Consider the following 16092-nt stretch of genomic DNA (forward strand, 5'->3'; position numbering starts at 1 on the left):
GTGTTTGTCCTCCATCATCCTAATGTCATGTCCTGGTTTAGGTCCTGGTGTCATTGATCTCTAACTGTTTTTCCTCCACCACCTTTTCCCAAAACCTCTGCTGACAAGTAAACACTGTTTTACCTGCACCTTATCCTGTGTCTTGGTTGTGCTATTGAGTCCTGTTTTTTCCCTTTGATTCACCAGCACATTAAACCCCCCCTCCCACCCCCCACCCTAACAAATCATAAGTAGCGGAATGCCAAAATAGGTAATCCGTAATTGCCTTCCAAAATGACTCATACAAGCGTTTTCTGATCTGCAGCCCGTGGTTAAGTAATTGTTGTGTGCACAGCCGTCCCCCTTAACTTCTCACTGCCGTCACTTCCTGATGTGTCCTTTCAAGCTGCTTCAACAGAGGAGCAATGCTTTCCGATTTTGGAGGGGAAAGTCTCTGATATTTGGTGTTTTCGGCCTGTACATGGCACCAATGCGCGGTTAACTGATGCATCATGGGAGGCCTCGACTCGCTTGGAACGATTGTTTTTTGGTAGTCCATTAGCAAAGGTACATCATAGTATTTTTTTTCTGCCTCACCTCGAATTGAGGTTCCAAGATGCTCTTCATAACACCACAGACCACTGATTGGTTAAAAAGAACCATTGTTAAAATCCACATGCGCTTCACGGGACATCGTACTCATAGCCGTCATTTTTTGGAATCCCCAAGTTACTATTAATGGATCTCAATTATTTTCATGTATACTCCCCCAGAAGAAAAAAACTAAATGTCAGCCAACAAAAGCCATGCCAAGGTCAATGGAGAAAGTACTGTCATCCCTTTGTTTTGTTGCAATGTAAGGATCCAGCGGCATTGTGTGGCATTGAAGATGATCTCGCGGCGGTTTCACATGCCGTCACCTTGGCGATGGCAATACCTGCAGTGGAAAAGGTGATCAAAAGTTAAAAAATAGGGGATCTGATACCAAGAGCGAGTTGAGTCAAGCCATGCAGTGGGAATTCAGCATAATTAGCTTGTAATGCTAAGCAAGAACATCTTGAAAATGTCTTTGAGTCCCTTCGGCCACTCTTACTCTTTCACAACATGTAAACTGTGCTCTGAGCTTCTCTTCCCCTTCGTCATCCGGCAGGGATGAGCGAGAGATTGAGGCCATAATATAAACTGGAAAGAGCTGGAGAGAGAAAATACTCTGGGTAGGATAATGAAGAGGGGGGGGGGGGGGGCAACAGCACATTAGGCATTAATAACCTGGAATTACCGGTGATAACCATGGTAACACTGGCAATTTGCTCGAACTTCACCCGTCTCGGTGACAGGTGGTTGGTGCGACTGGATGGAGAAGGTGAAGTTGTGTGTGCGCGCCCGCTTGATTTACTGTTAATTGCGTGCATTATCAGCCTACAGCCGCAACCTGTGACAAAGAACCCCCCGCGTTCCTCTCACCGCGCTGCTATTACTTCATTGTGGCGGTTCCATCACAATGAAATCCACCACGAAATGTGAATATCCATGTTCAAAGGGGGCTTTACCTGAGCAACGCACACATTGAAGTGCAGATTGTCTGAGAGCCTCCGACCATACGCTGACGACACAACTCTTGACAACACGATGTTGGTTTGTGGGCCTGTTTACCACAGGAGAATAGTACCGTATGTCTTTTTCTGGAAAGCTCTTTCAACACATAAACACATGTCTGTTTTTTTGTGTGAAAAGATGGTGTAGACTTAAGGCCAAATGTGCTTTAAAAAAAAAAGTTTACCCACATAATTCTGAATTCAGGTCAGTACAAGTCGCCCAACATAACAACCCGACATCTGCACCAAAGCTTTTAACCCCAAGGCCTCCTCCACGTCTGACCCCAAGATGTTGGCAGTGTGGAACCTTCATCATCTTGGCTCCTGGACTGTGAATAAAAACCTTTTTCCTAAATAATAGAGTAGCCCCCCCAATTGTTCATTCAAAGGCAACTTTATATTATTTATTTTAGCTTTTGGAGCTCTCCACATCTTCTATGTTGGTGCTCTTGCTCCGCTGGTATTCTAGCCTTTCACTTTGGTCAGCTCTTGTTGCTTTTAAATTGGCTTTATAAATAAAATGGCTTGAGCCCAATGATGGATTGATGACCTGTGCAGACTGTGGTCCGACTTGAACCCAGTGCATTGGATGAGATCCAGCCGGCCCACTGCAAACCTGAAGGATAAGCATTTTAGTGAATGAATGGAATGAATAAGACCTATAGTGAAACAAAGGGGTGTCGATTTTACTTTCTAACCCTATTTTTCATCCATAAGATTTTTGTAATTTCATGATAATAATAATATTCCAAATACTTTTTCAGTCCTTAAATGCAGCGGTCAGTGGGCTGGCAGTAGACCTCGAGAATAAAGGAGTGTACTGTCAAGATGGCTGTTCTTTGCTGGCACAATTCAGCCTTTCATTCACTACATTATTCAACCATACATTGAGTTATACATTCACTGAGGCTCTCCGTCCTGCAAAGAGCTCTGCATTCACTCTACTACAGTCCTACAGCACAGCACCGCATGACAGTCCTGCATTCAGTCCGTCACAAACAGTGGGGGGGGGGGGGGGGGTAGAGTAACTATAAACTAATACATCACCAATATCTTCTCATATCAGAACGATACAGATTACATTTAAAACTCCCATGAAGTTATTGGGACATTCGGGTGCCTGGAGTTTGAGACTGTTCGGGATCAAACCATGTATCTGATTTATCCTTCTGTGGACATGACAGATTCATTTACAGATAGGATTGTGCAAGATTTGAGTCGAAGAGACCCTGGGGTGTGATATAGTATTCACTCAAACCATCGGTCTCCTTTCTTGTCAGCCGGCTCACTGGCAGTCCTCCATTCATCCATTTATCCATCCATCTCGGGAGGCTGACTCCTCGTACCCTGTGGCCCGGGACAGGGCCTCTCACCGGGGGACAGTAGCCGGCTTTGTTCCCCTACCATGCCTCGCATTCCCCAGACCTGCCCCGGTTCCCTTACATGCCTGCTCTGTGGGCAAGCAGTAGCAGCCAGCCAGCCAGCCTGCCAGCCGGGGATTCAGCGCCCAGCCGGTCAGCCATCCATCCATCCATTCATACAGCGGAGAGGCTGACTTCTTGTACGCCCTGGCCCAGAACAAGGCCTCTCTCTGGGGGACAGTAGTTGGCATTGTCACTCCCCCCCCCCCCTCACATTCCCCAGACGTACCCTGGGTCCCCCCTCAAGGCACAGGGCAGTGGGAGGGGCATGGGCCTCTCTTCGCCCCCGTTTCCCTTTCTCTCTCGGATATTATCGCTCTTTTAGACCCCCACCACCACCATTTCTCTTTTTCTTTTACTCAAGGTTTTCTCTCCCCAGCCCGAAGCCTATATGCCCCTTGTCTCTCCTCTCTCAATCTCTTGCATTCATTCTCCTCCACTCCCACACTGTATCGCTGTTCTCGAAATCCTCTCTTCTATAATTAATTTCCGTTTGGTATAGAGTGTCTTCATGATGCCTATACGGTAACATATTCCCACTGCTTACTCTCACTGACCCCCTTTTTCAACGTTTTCTTTTTGCCCGGAAACATTCCACCTGTAGTCAGCTGTCCAAACCGGTCGGTAACGCAGCCTCAGCACCAGCCGCCGCCTCACTCGCCTTTGAGCCGTTCGCTCAACGCGAAACGCACAACAACAACAAAACTGATCCAGCGCCAGCCTCTGTCTGTACCTACAACCCACTTCTATTCAGCCAGGAGAAGGGTGGGGGCGGAGGCCATAATTAAAGATGGCGTCCCTGCCGCCACACAATGGCTCTGCACAGAGAAGGCTTTTTATTGCATGTATTTTTCTCAACGGGAGAGTGGGCAGTCTACCCTCTGTGAACATTTAATTGGTTTAACAGCTGGAGAGGAGGTGGATGGTGGTGTGTGTGTGTGTGTGGGGGGGGGGGGGGTCCAATAGAGAAGAGGAAACAAAGGCAGGAAGAGAAAAAAGTGTTAGTCACCGGGATTTGAAATTTGCTGTGTCTGACGTTGATAAACATGTTAGCGGCGGACTGATCTGATCTTTCTCGATATTGTGCATCAGAGTGCAAGTGAATGATTTGCAGACCTGTCACCTCCCACCTGTGTTCCTTAGGATCCGAGTTGTTGGCAGGCACCATTTTCCCTGCAGCATTATGGGTATTATATATTTTTCATTTTAAAAAACTGCAGGGATTAAGAAGAGAGAGGCAGTGGCGTTTTCTTTTCTTTCTTTCAGTTTCAAGATTTAAAAAATCCAATACCTTCCACCCACTTGTGAGGCCGTATGTGTGTGTGCCTGTGCGTGTGTGTGTGTGTGTGTGTGTGTGTGTGTGTGTGTGTTTGGAATTGCTTAGTGTTTAATGTGTGTGGATGCTGACAAGTGTCTTTGTCTGGCCTCTACCGATAAATGAAAACTGGAGCACAGCCTTGGGGCAAGGTGAGGCCGCATGTTCCTCTAGAATTCAACTAATGGAGAACCACTGTTGGGTTGGGGGAACCCATCCTGCACCCCCTCCCTGCCGGGGGCCACAGTTGGGGATTAAAAATGTAATCCACTGCACACAGTAACACGTACACGCTGGAAATTGCAATCTGGGGTGCAAGTGGCCACGATTTTTTTTTTTACGACCTCTTCATTTTGGCATCCTCCTCAATGTTGTTAGTGGAATATTCTCCCAGATATGATGTTCCATTGCCCCGGAGAAAAGATGGGGTCATACTTCGCTGATTAATGGAGCTCTTCATTTCATTTTTTTTTTAACAATGCAGCCATCCGTAAATATCTTGAGTAAGTAAAGCCAAATAAAAATCACCCTGGTATTAATAATGTCAGAGTCGGGTCTTATCCTCTGCTTATCTCATCATTTTCATGTGAGTGGCAAGTAGATTTCTATGTCCCTAAACATCTCAGTATCATAAGCCATTTCAGATACTCACAAGTGTATCATGTGTCTATATGGGGGCGGCTGTAGCTCAGTGGGGTGAGGGGGTCGTCCAGCAAACCCAAGGTTGTCGGTTCGATCCCGGCTCTCCCCATTAGTTGCAAGTCGAAGTGTCCTTGAGCAAGGCACTCAACCCCCAGTTGCTTCCCGGGCGCATCGCTGCAGCCCACTGCTCCTTAATAACTAAGGATGGGTTAAATGCAGAGAACACATTTCGTTGCATGTGTACCTGTACTCTGTGTAATGACAATAGATTGAATCCAAAATGTGAGCAGAGAAGTTTGCCATCAAGTACAGGAAACATACTATCAGCTAGGAAGCAACACTAAAGACACAAGATAGGACTGAGGAGCAGTGGGCCGAGTGTCCATTTGTCTTCTGAGTCTCTAGAGTACATAGTTCACGTTTGAAGAGAGGAGTGTTAATAACCCCCTGGCCCCCCTCATTGGGAGTTGGACGTGTTTGACTGAACTGGTTCATTAGATTGAAGCGGTCGGCCACAGGGGTCTGGTAGTTTGGCCCGTATATGCAAGTCCACAGGCGCCGTTGAGCATCACATTGTTGGTTTTACGTGATATGATACCGTGATACAGTTTTTCTCAGTTGCGTGTAGATTCTACATAAAAATCCCCAAACACACACACACACACACTTACACACACATTAAAGGCAAAACAATAAAAACAAGACTATATTTTCTCAAATTGGCACACATTTGCATTACACATTCACTATATTTCATTTGACTCAACCCTTCAGCATGTAATCATATCATAATACACAATATCTATCACTAAGCATAGTTTTCTCACAATACCCTCCCCAACTGCTCCAACCTGGCCCTTCCCCGTCCGTCCCCTCACCTGCATCTCATTCTCTCATCGGCACTGCAGCTCCCCACATGCACACAGTTGTTGTTTTTTATTGACAGTGTATTCTACACAAGAATATTTCTTTGAGTACCCACACACACACCCTAAGTATATGTCTTGTCATTTCACATATCGAGTTCTCGATATCTACTGTATTTTGTCTTATAAGCAGATTGACGTCAAACAAATAAGAGGGTGTATGCGCTCCATTAAACCCCCACGTTCTCCTCAGAGTGCCGACCAGTATATCCATCATGATATGCCCACCTCGTTTCTATCAAATGTGAGCTTTAGCGCAGGCCTAAAGGGCAATGTGGGAGGGTATATGGATGGAGGGATAGGTGGTAAACACTTGCAATGTGTTGAGAGGGGGGACTTCCCACTGCTGCTCTCCAGAGACAGAAAAGCTTATTTCACACTTCATTTCACTCTAATACCCAGAACAACAGCACAGAAACACACACTTATATATATACACACGCACACACACATATGCAAACAGAAGTCTATTTTATATATTCCAAATGTGGGTAAGCACACATACACAAGCACATGAACTTGTAAACACTGTGCATTCCGCCGATAAACATAGGTCCAATGCACACATTAGTCCGTCACCCACACACTTAATAATGTAGAGGGGTTGGGAAGGAGGGAATAATAAAGTATAGAGAGAGTAATAAAACAAGGTTAAAACCCAGAAGCATGGATCATGTTCTGCGTGTGCGTGTGCGTGTGTGTTATTTCTCTAAATAAAAGCGTTGTTTGTGTGGGCTGACAAATATAATCAATAGAGCACAGCTCATGAACTGTAAATGCATTCTTTTTTAATTGTATTACAGTAAAGGATTCCTCTGGGGTGTTGCCATTGGGCTAATAGGAAAATAGTCAAATGGACCTGTACTTGCATTGTGCATGTTCTAGTCTTCCGACCACTCAAGCGCTTCAACACTACGGATCATCATTCAACCATTCTTACACTGAAGGCAGTGGCTACCATGCAAGGTGCCACCTGCCCATCAGGACTATCTAACATTTAGACACCGTAGGTACAGCTACCGGAGCAATTTGGGGTGAAGTGTCTTGCCCAAGAACACACCGACATGGACTAACGGAGCCAATGCCTTGATTGAAGGATGACCCGGATCTACCACTGAGCCACAAAGATATCATAGAAATGTGAACTAAAATAGTTGAAAGCTTTTCCAAAGGGTGCTTTCACAACGTAGTCCGGATTAACCGACTGTGGGCGACTGTCAGTCAGTTGTTAGTCCATCTTTCAATCAGGGGGTTGGCGGTTCAAACCCCGCCCTACAGTAGTCGATGTGTCCTTGAGCAAGAGACGTAACCCTGAATTGCTCCCTGTAGCTGTGTTTATGGTGTATGAATGTAACATGATTGTAAGTCACTTTGGATAAAAGCGTCAGCTAAACTTAATGTAATCTAATTAACTGAACGTGAACCAGAGCTTAACATTGTGTTAAATAGTAGCAGACGTGAATCAAAAATATCTCTTGGACAAGCCATGTTCAATGAGAAGGTGAAAGCCCTCATTGCAAAATGGCCAGACAATGACATTAGCAGCATCAGTAACTGCTACGCTAGCTACTAAAGGTAGTGTAAGCTAGTTAGCAAAGCTCATTGTTTCAAATTACACTTTCTGTGAAATGTATATTGTTTTAATGCAAGGCGTAACATGTTTAGCCTACTCAAAGTACTACAGCGATGTATAGCTGGTACTGTACATGTTGGGGTGGTCACAGTAAAGCACTCACATGAACACTACCATAAAGGCCATGGGTCAAAAGCAGTCTGAACTTGACTTGTTGACTTGTTAACTTGTCCAAATAATAAATAACTGCACAGGTCCCGAATAAATCCTGCTGTGTAGCGTAATAAAATTATTGCAAAAACCGAGATTATCAGCAGCACACAAAAAACGAGATTACAACAAGGTGCAGTGGAAGGGGAGCGGGGGATGTGAGGAATTAAACCCAACAACACAAACAACACAAACAACAAATATATGCTAACTGGTCAGCAGACACCAGATCCGGTCTTTGAAAGGGGCACTGCTTTGACAACAGATATACCAGATTGAAATCTTCTTATCGTAGTGCATTCACATGCTTGCTCCCATAGGTTTCCACAGATGTGACGGGTCTTTCAGGCTTAAAAAATAGCACTAAACGTGACCGAAATACAAAGACGCGCACACACACTCTTGTTCGTATCACCAGCAGTATGTGCACATATATATAACATGCTACACGTGTACAAACTATAATGATGTGATCCTCAGTCAATACTCTCTTGTCGATGCACGTGCGCACACGTCTGTGCGTGCGCGTTTAGTGAACCAATCCGATAATTGCATTGAGCGATTGGAGCTGACACCTTGCACTTTTCATGTTATCAGTCATTAGTGAGAGTGCAGAGCATTACGACTGTTGTAACCCCTGTCTCCACACACACACATACACACACACACACACAAAATCCATCCCTGCCTGTCACATTTCATTCATTCATCTATTGTTGACAATAAAAAGGGACACTCAAACTAAAGTTCCCAGCTGGGCCTGATTGGATATTGTTTATTTGTGTGCTTTTGCATATGAAGCAGCTGTAAACACACAGCTAACGATGAGATTAGTACACAGCTAAGGATGAGCTAGAGTGTGCTGCACTCACACGCAGAAAAACAGAGACACTATAATATTGGTCAAAATGATCTGTTGAGTAGTAGTGGTACTCTTAAAAAACTATTTTTAGAAAGATAACTACCTGTAGAGCTAACATTTTGTCAGAAAACGTTAGCACATCATTAACTAGCAATAGCACCTTTATGCTGCACTAGCTAACAAAGGTATACAAATTGTATAAACATGCTGCCTTAGCAACAGTGAATAAAGACCTACCTGTTGTTCCTTTATTTAATTGTCTTCTGTCTCGATCCACAGATGATGTGGTGGTTTACTTTTACACTGTGTGTAGGCCTAGGAATTAGCTTTTATCTTTATCTTTTTAATTTGTGTTTGCTACTGAATCAGTTTGATATCCTTGATATATATCCTTCAAACGCATATCGTAGATCCTTCATCAGCTTCTCTCTGAAATTGCTTTCCCAAAAAACTAGATAATTTAGATTCAAGGGTGGGTGCAGTTATTGACAGTGTGGGCTCCATGCTAGCTCTGACAGAGGGCCAGGGCTAAGCCAAGGTTAAATTATATGGAACAGTATTGGAATGGTGTCTGTAGGTACGTTTATACTTGACCATTTGAGTGGAACCTCCAAGCATTAACTCTTTGCTCAAAGGCAGACGTTGGTGGAAATGTGAAGAAGCAATGAATGGCTATGTTCACATTGTCTCTTTTTTGGCTCAACAGTCCAAGAAGAAAAGATGGTGGCTCTACGGGTAGTTATCTTTCTAAAAATAGTTTTTTAAGAGTACCACTACTACTCAACAGATCATTTTGACCAATATTATAGTGTCTCTGTTTTTCTGCGTGTGAGTGCAGCACACTCTAGCTCATTCTTAGCTGTGTACTAAGCTCATCGTTAGCTGTGTGTTTACAGCTGCTTCATATGCAAAAGCACACAAATAAACAATCCAAGCATCTCATCAAAAAAGGGCTCCATTACTAAATATTTCGGTGACAACAATATCTTGATATCATTACTCTAACATCTACATCTCATTCACCCGTTTTCTTTTAACTAAGGTCTTTGATGTAACTGCAACATGGGGCCCTTGTATGTCACCAACCTCTTCATTACCGTCGTGGTTAACACCTCACAGTGTACAAATGGATCAGAAGGGACCCATTTTTCTTTTTGAATTATATTCACATGGTAAATGATGGAAAAATATACAGATTCACAATTTATGTTGCTGAAATTATTTGAATATGCTAAAAATTTCAAATGGAAACTTCACTTGCAAGGCTGTGAAGGCTTTTTTGGTTATTGGGGAAACATTTCTTTTGGGCAATATTAGACTTTTTGATTTGAGTAACAGAGATACAACGATCACCAATCAATTAATTAGTGAATCCCTGATCTCCACTGGAGTAATGTGACAAAAGATAAAACAACTGAAAAATAAACAAATATCCTCTTGGATTAAACTTTAAACTGCGAATTCAAAAATGTCTTGTTTTTAGATTTTTCAACATTATACCTTCAAAGTCAATGCAGCATTTTACCATTACTGATTGCAGCAATTCAAATGAAATGAATTGATTTAGCTTTAAAAAACGTATTTTATATTTAAATGCTGGTGTGACCATTCTGCACAGTGAAAATCTGAATTCATAGATTAAAAATGACATTTAGTTTAATTACTTTGGTCTATTTTTGACATAAATTACATGCCTCATGTCATCCACATTAAGGCGTTGCCTTATAGCCCAGCTCTGTCCCGGCCCCTCCCCATCTCTTGAGGCAGCCGGTGGACGCAGCCATCGGCTCGTATTCTCAAAATGACCTGATTCACGTCAACTCTGGTGTACCAAGAGTCCAGGTGACCGATGTTGGCAGTGGCAGCTTCTCCACGGAGCGGCCTTGCTATTCCTTCAGTGTGAGGATAAATTCACTCATCTCTGATAATGACTTTAATGTTCCAACAAAGTTTCTCTTCACCCTATTTCAATTCAGTTTATTTGTATAGCCCAATTTCACAAATTAAAAATTTGTCTCGGAGTGCTTTACAATCTGTACACATAGACATCCCTGCCCCAAAACCTCGCATCGGATCAGGAAAAACTCCCAAATAACCCTTCAGGGGGAAAAAAAGGGAAGAAACCTTTAGGAGAGCAACAGAGGAGGATCCTTCTCCAGGATGGACAGGTGCAATAGATGTCATGTGTACAGAAGGACAGATTTAGAATTAAAATACATTCAATGAATATGACAGAGTGTATGAATAGTTCACAGTAGCCATATTCCACGATGGAGACCTCCACGATCCATCAGGCAGATGGAGGTAGAGAGGAGGAGTGGGTGGAGTCTCAACAGTGGGCGGAGTCTCAACAGGACAGTGGCGTAGTCAGGAGCAGGAATTCCACGACCCAGACCTCGATGATCCATCAGGCAGATAGGATCTATGTCGTCTCATATGGTCCGATTACCCCATGAGACGTGAAGTCAAAAAGGACTCCGGGGAGAAAGCAGAGTTAGTAACGTGTGATTGAGAGATGAAAATTCATCCCTAAGGAGAGAGAAAAGAGGAGATAGGTGCTCAGTGCATCCTAAACGTCCCCCGGCAGCTATAAGCCTATAGCAGCATATCAAGGGGCTGGACCAGGTGAACCTGATTCAGCCCTAACTATAAGCTCTGTCAAAGAGGAAAGTCTTAAGTCTACTCTTAAATGAGGTGACTGTGTCTGCCTCCCGGACTGAAATTGGAAGCTGGTTCCATAAAAGAGGAGCTTGATAACTAAAGGCTCTGGCTCCCATTCTACTTTTTAAGACTCTAGGAACTACAAGTAGTCCCGCATTTAGTGAGCGCAGCTCTCTAGTGGGGCAATATGGTGCTACAAGCTCCTTAAGATATGATGGTGCATCACCAATCAAGGCTTTGTACGTTCAATTCAATTCAATTCAGTTTATTTGTATAGCCCAATTTCACAAATTACAAATGTGTCTCGGAGTGCTTTACAATCTGTACACATAGACATCCCTGCCCCAAAACCTCACATCGGACCAGGAAAAACTCCCAAATAACCCTTCAGGGGGAAAAAAAAGGGAAGAAACCTGCAGGAGAGCAACAGAGGAGGATCCCTCTCCAGGATGGACAGATGCAATAGATGTAATGTGTACAGAAGGACAGATTTAGAGTTAAAATACATTCAATGAATATGACAGAGTGTATGAATAGTTCATAGTAGGCATATTCCACGATGGAGACCTCCACGATCCATCAGGCAGATGGCGGTGGGGAGGAGGAGTGGGCGGAGTCTCAACAGTGGGCGGAGTCTCAATAGGACAGTGGCGCAGTCAGGAGCAGGAATTCCACGACCCAGACCTCGATGATCCATCAGGCAGATAGGATCTATGCCGTCTCATAGGGTCCGATGACCCCATGAGCCGTGAAGTCAAAAGGACTCCGGGGAGAAAGCAGAGTTAGTAACGTGTGATTGAGAGATGAAAATTCATCCTTAAGGAGAGAAAAAAGAGGAGATAGGTACTCAGTGCATCCTAAAACGTCCCCCGGCAGCTATAAGCCTATAGCAGCATATCAAGGGGCTGGACCAGGGCAAACCTGATTCAGCCCTAACTATAAGCTCTGTCAAAGAGGAACGTCTTCAGTCTACTCTTAAACGAGGTGACTGTGTCTGCCTCCCGGACTGAAATTGGAAGCTGGTTCCATAAAAGAGGAGCTTGATAACTAAAGGCTCTGGCTCCCATTCTACTTTTTAAGACTCTAGGAACTACAAGTAGTCCCGCATTTAGTGAGCGTAGCTCTCTAGTGGGGCAATATGGTACTACAAGCTCCTTAAGATATGATGGTGCATCACCAATCAAGGCTTTGTACGTTAAGAGAAGAATTTTAAAAGTGATTCTTGATTTTACTGGGAGCCAGTGCAGAGCAGCTAGTGCAGGAGTGATGTGATCTCTTTTCTTAGTTTTAGTGAGAACACGAGCTGCAGCATTCTGGATCAACTGGAGGGACCTAAGAGATTTATTAGAGCAGCCTGATAATAAGGAGTTGCAGTAATCCAGTCTCAAGTAACGAACGCTGAACCAATTTTTCTGCATCTTTTTGAGACAAGATGTGCCTGATTTTTGAAATATTACGTAGATGAAAGAATGCAGTCCTTGAGATTTGCTTTACGTGGGAGTTAAAGGACAAGTCCCGATCAAAGATAACGTCAAGATTCTTTACAGTGGTGTTGGATGCCAGGGCAATGCCGTCTACAGAATCCACATCACCAGATAATTGATCTCTGAGGTGCTCAGGGCCGATTAAAATTACTTCGGTTTTGTCTGAGTTTAACATCAAGAAGTTGCAGGTCATCCATGTTTTTATGTCTTTAAGACATGCTTGAATTTTACCGAGTTGGTTGCTCTCCTCTGGTTTTATCGATAAATATAGTTGAGTATCATCTGCATAACAATGAAAGTTTATGGAGTGTTTCCTGATAATATTGCCCAAAGGAAGCATGTATAAGGTAAATAAAATTGGTCCAAGCACAGAACCTTGTGGAACTCCGTGATTAACGTTGGTGGTTATCGAGGCGTCATCGTTTACAAATACAAACTGAGATCGATCTGATAAGTAGGATTTAAACCAAATTAGTGCCGTGCCTGAAATGCCAATCGACTGCTCCAGTCTCTGTAACAGGATGTCATGGTCAATGGTGTCGAATGCAGCACTAAGGTCTAACAAGACCAGGACAGAGAGGAGTCCTTTATCTGCTGCCATTAAGAGGTCATTTGTAATTTTCACCAGTGCCGTCTCGGTGCTGTGGTGTTTTCTAAATCCTGATTGAAATTTCTCAAATAAACTATTATGATGTAGAAAGTCGCACAACTGATTTGCGACCACTTTCTCAAGGATCTTGGAGAGGAAGGGAGGTTAGAGATCGGTCTGTAGTTAGCCAACACCTCTGGATCCAGAGTGGGCTTCTTCAGGAGAGGTTTAATAACAGCCACTTTGAAGGAGTGTGGTACGTGGCCTGTTAGCAGAGACACATTGATAATATCTAATAGAGAGCCGGCAATTAAAGGCAAAACGTCTTTAAGCAGCCTCGTCGGGATGGGGTCCAAGAGACAGGTAGACGTGTTCGAAGTAGAAACCGTTGAAGATAATTGGTCACGGTTGATGGGAGAAAAGCCTCCAAATATACACCAGGGCATACAGCGGTTTCCAAGGCCATTCCACTTGAGGACAGATTGGCACTGGTTATGGGCAAGAGAATATTAATCTTGTCCCTAATAGTTAAAATCTTTTCATTAAAGAAGTTCATAAAGTCATTACCACTGAGGTTTATAGGAATGCTCGGCTCCACAGAGCTGTGACTCTCTGTCAGCCTGGCTACAGTGCTGAAGAGAAACCTGGGGTTGTTTTATTTTTCCTATTACTGATGAGTAATAGGCTGCTCTGGCATTACGGAGGGCCTTCTTATATGTTTTAAGACTATCTCGCCAAACTAAGCGGGATTCTTCGAGATTAGTTGAACGCCATATGCGTTCAAGCTTTCGTGACGTTTGCTTCAGTTTGCGGGTCTGAGGGTTATACCAGGGAGGAAATCTCCTCTTCCTCACTGTCTTCTTCTTCAGAGGGGCTATCGAGTCCAGTGTCATTCTCAGAGAGCCTGTGGCACTGTCAACAAGATGATCAATCTGGGACGGACTAAAGTTAGACCAGGAGTCCTCTGTTATATTGAGACGTGGTATCGAATCAAATACAGAAGGAATCGCTTCTTTAAATTTAGTTACAGCACTGTCAGTTAGACATCTGGTGTAGAAACTTTTGACTAACGGAGTACACTCCGGTAGTATAAATTCAAAAGTTATGAGGTTGTGGTCTGACAGAAGAGGATTCTGTGGGAAGACGTTCAAATGCTCAATGTCAACGCCATAAGTAAGAACAAGATCAAGCGTGTGGCCAAAGCTGTGAGTGGGTTTCTGTACTCTCTGACAGAAGCCAATCGAGTCCAACAAGGAGATGAATGCAGCACTAAGGCAATCATTATCAACATCCACATGGATATTAAAATCTCCAACAATAATAACTTTATCGGTTTTAAGAACCAAACTAGATATAAATTCTGAGAATTCAGATATAAACTCTGAATATGGACCTGGTGGCCGGTACAGAATCACAAATCGAATTGGCTGTAGTGTTTTCCAGGTTGGATGTGAAAGACTAAGAACAAGGCTTTCAAATGAGGTGTAGTGTAATTTTGGTTGAGGATTAATTAATAGTCTCGATTCAAAGATGGCTGCTACTCCACCTCCTCGACCGGTGCCTCGAGGAATGTGACTTGGAGGAGTCGATTCATTTAGGCAGACATATTCTTCATGGCTCAGCCAGGTTTCAGTTAGGCAACATAAATCAATGTGATTATCTGATATTAAATCATTTAGTAACACAGCTTTAGATGACAGAGATCGAATATTTAGGAGACCACATTTAAAAGACCTATTTTGTTGCACTGCTGAAATAATGGTGTTAATTTGTATAAGGTTATTGTGTACGACTCCTCTTCTGCTTACTTTTGATTTATTTAATTGAAGTGGCCGTGGGACAGACACAGTCTCTACTCTAAAGTCATGGGTGGGTAACTGCTCGAATGGAAGAGCAGAGAAGGGTGTTAAACTACAACTCTGCTCCCGGTTCCTGATCTGAACCCTGGATTGTCATGGATTAAGTCCGGTGATCAACTTGGTCATATTCGCAGAAATGAGACGCTCCGTCCAACGTGGGATGAATGCCGTCTCTCCTCATCAGATCAGGCTTTCCCCAGAAAGTCTTCCAGTTGTCTACGTAGCCCACATTATTCGCTGGGCACCACCTCGACAGCCAGCGGTTGAAAGACGACATTCGGCTATACAATTCGTCTGTCTGCAAATTTGGGAGAGGGCCAGAGAAAATTACGGTGTCCGACAACGTCTTGGCATAAGCACACACCGATTCCACATTAATTTTAGTGACTTCCGACCGACGGGCTCGGGCGTCATTACCACCGGCGTGTATTACAATCTGACTGTATCTCCGCTTGTCCTTAGCCAGCAGCTTCAAACAAGACTCCACGTCGCCCGCTCTGGCCCCCGGGAGGCACACGACTCTGGTCCGCGGCTTCGCTATTTTCACGTTCCTGACTATAGAGCTCCCGATAACCAGGGTGTGTTCCTCAGCGGGTGTGTCGCTGAGCAGGGAAAACTGGTTGGAAACGTGAAGTGGTTGGTGCACAGCGGGCTTCTGTGTAGACTTACTACTCCTGCGAACAGTTACCCAACCACCCGGCTGCACGGTTACCGCCGGGGAACAGCTATCAGCTGACTGTAGCTCCGCGCCGACTACGGGAGAGGGCGGGCTAACTAGCATAGCTGTCTGAGCTTCGATAGCGCGGAGCCGTGCATCTAACCCACTTAGACCTGCCTCCAACCTAGCAAATAAACTACACTTGTTGCATGTATCGTTATCATTAAGGGAGGCAGGGGGATAACTATACATGAGACACACTGAGCAAGAGGGAGCGGGAGGGAGAGAAGAAGAAGTCATGCTCGCTGTTGAGCTGGC

This window comes from Pseudoliparis swirei, chromosome 8 (assembly GCF_029220125.1).
Source record: "Pseudoliparis swirei isolate HS2019 ecotype Mariana Trench chromosome 8, NWPU_hadal_v1, whole genome shotgun sequence".
Taxonomy (NCBI): Eukaryota; Metazoa; Chordata; class Actinopteri; order Perciformes; family Liparidae; genus Pseudoliparis; species Pseudoliparis swirei.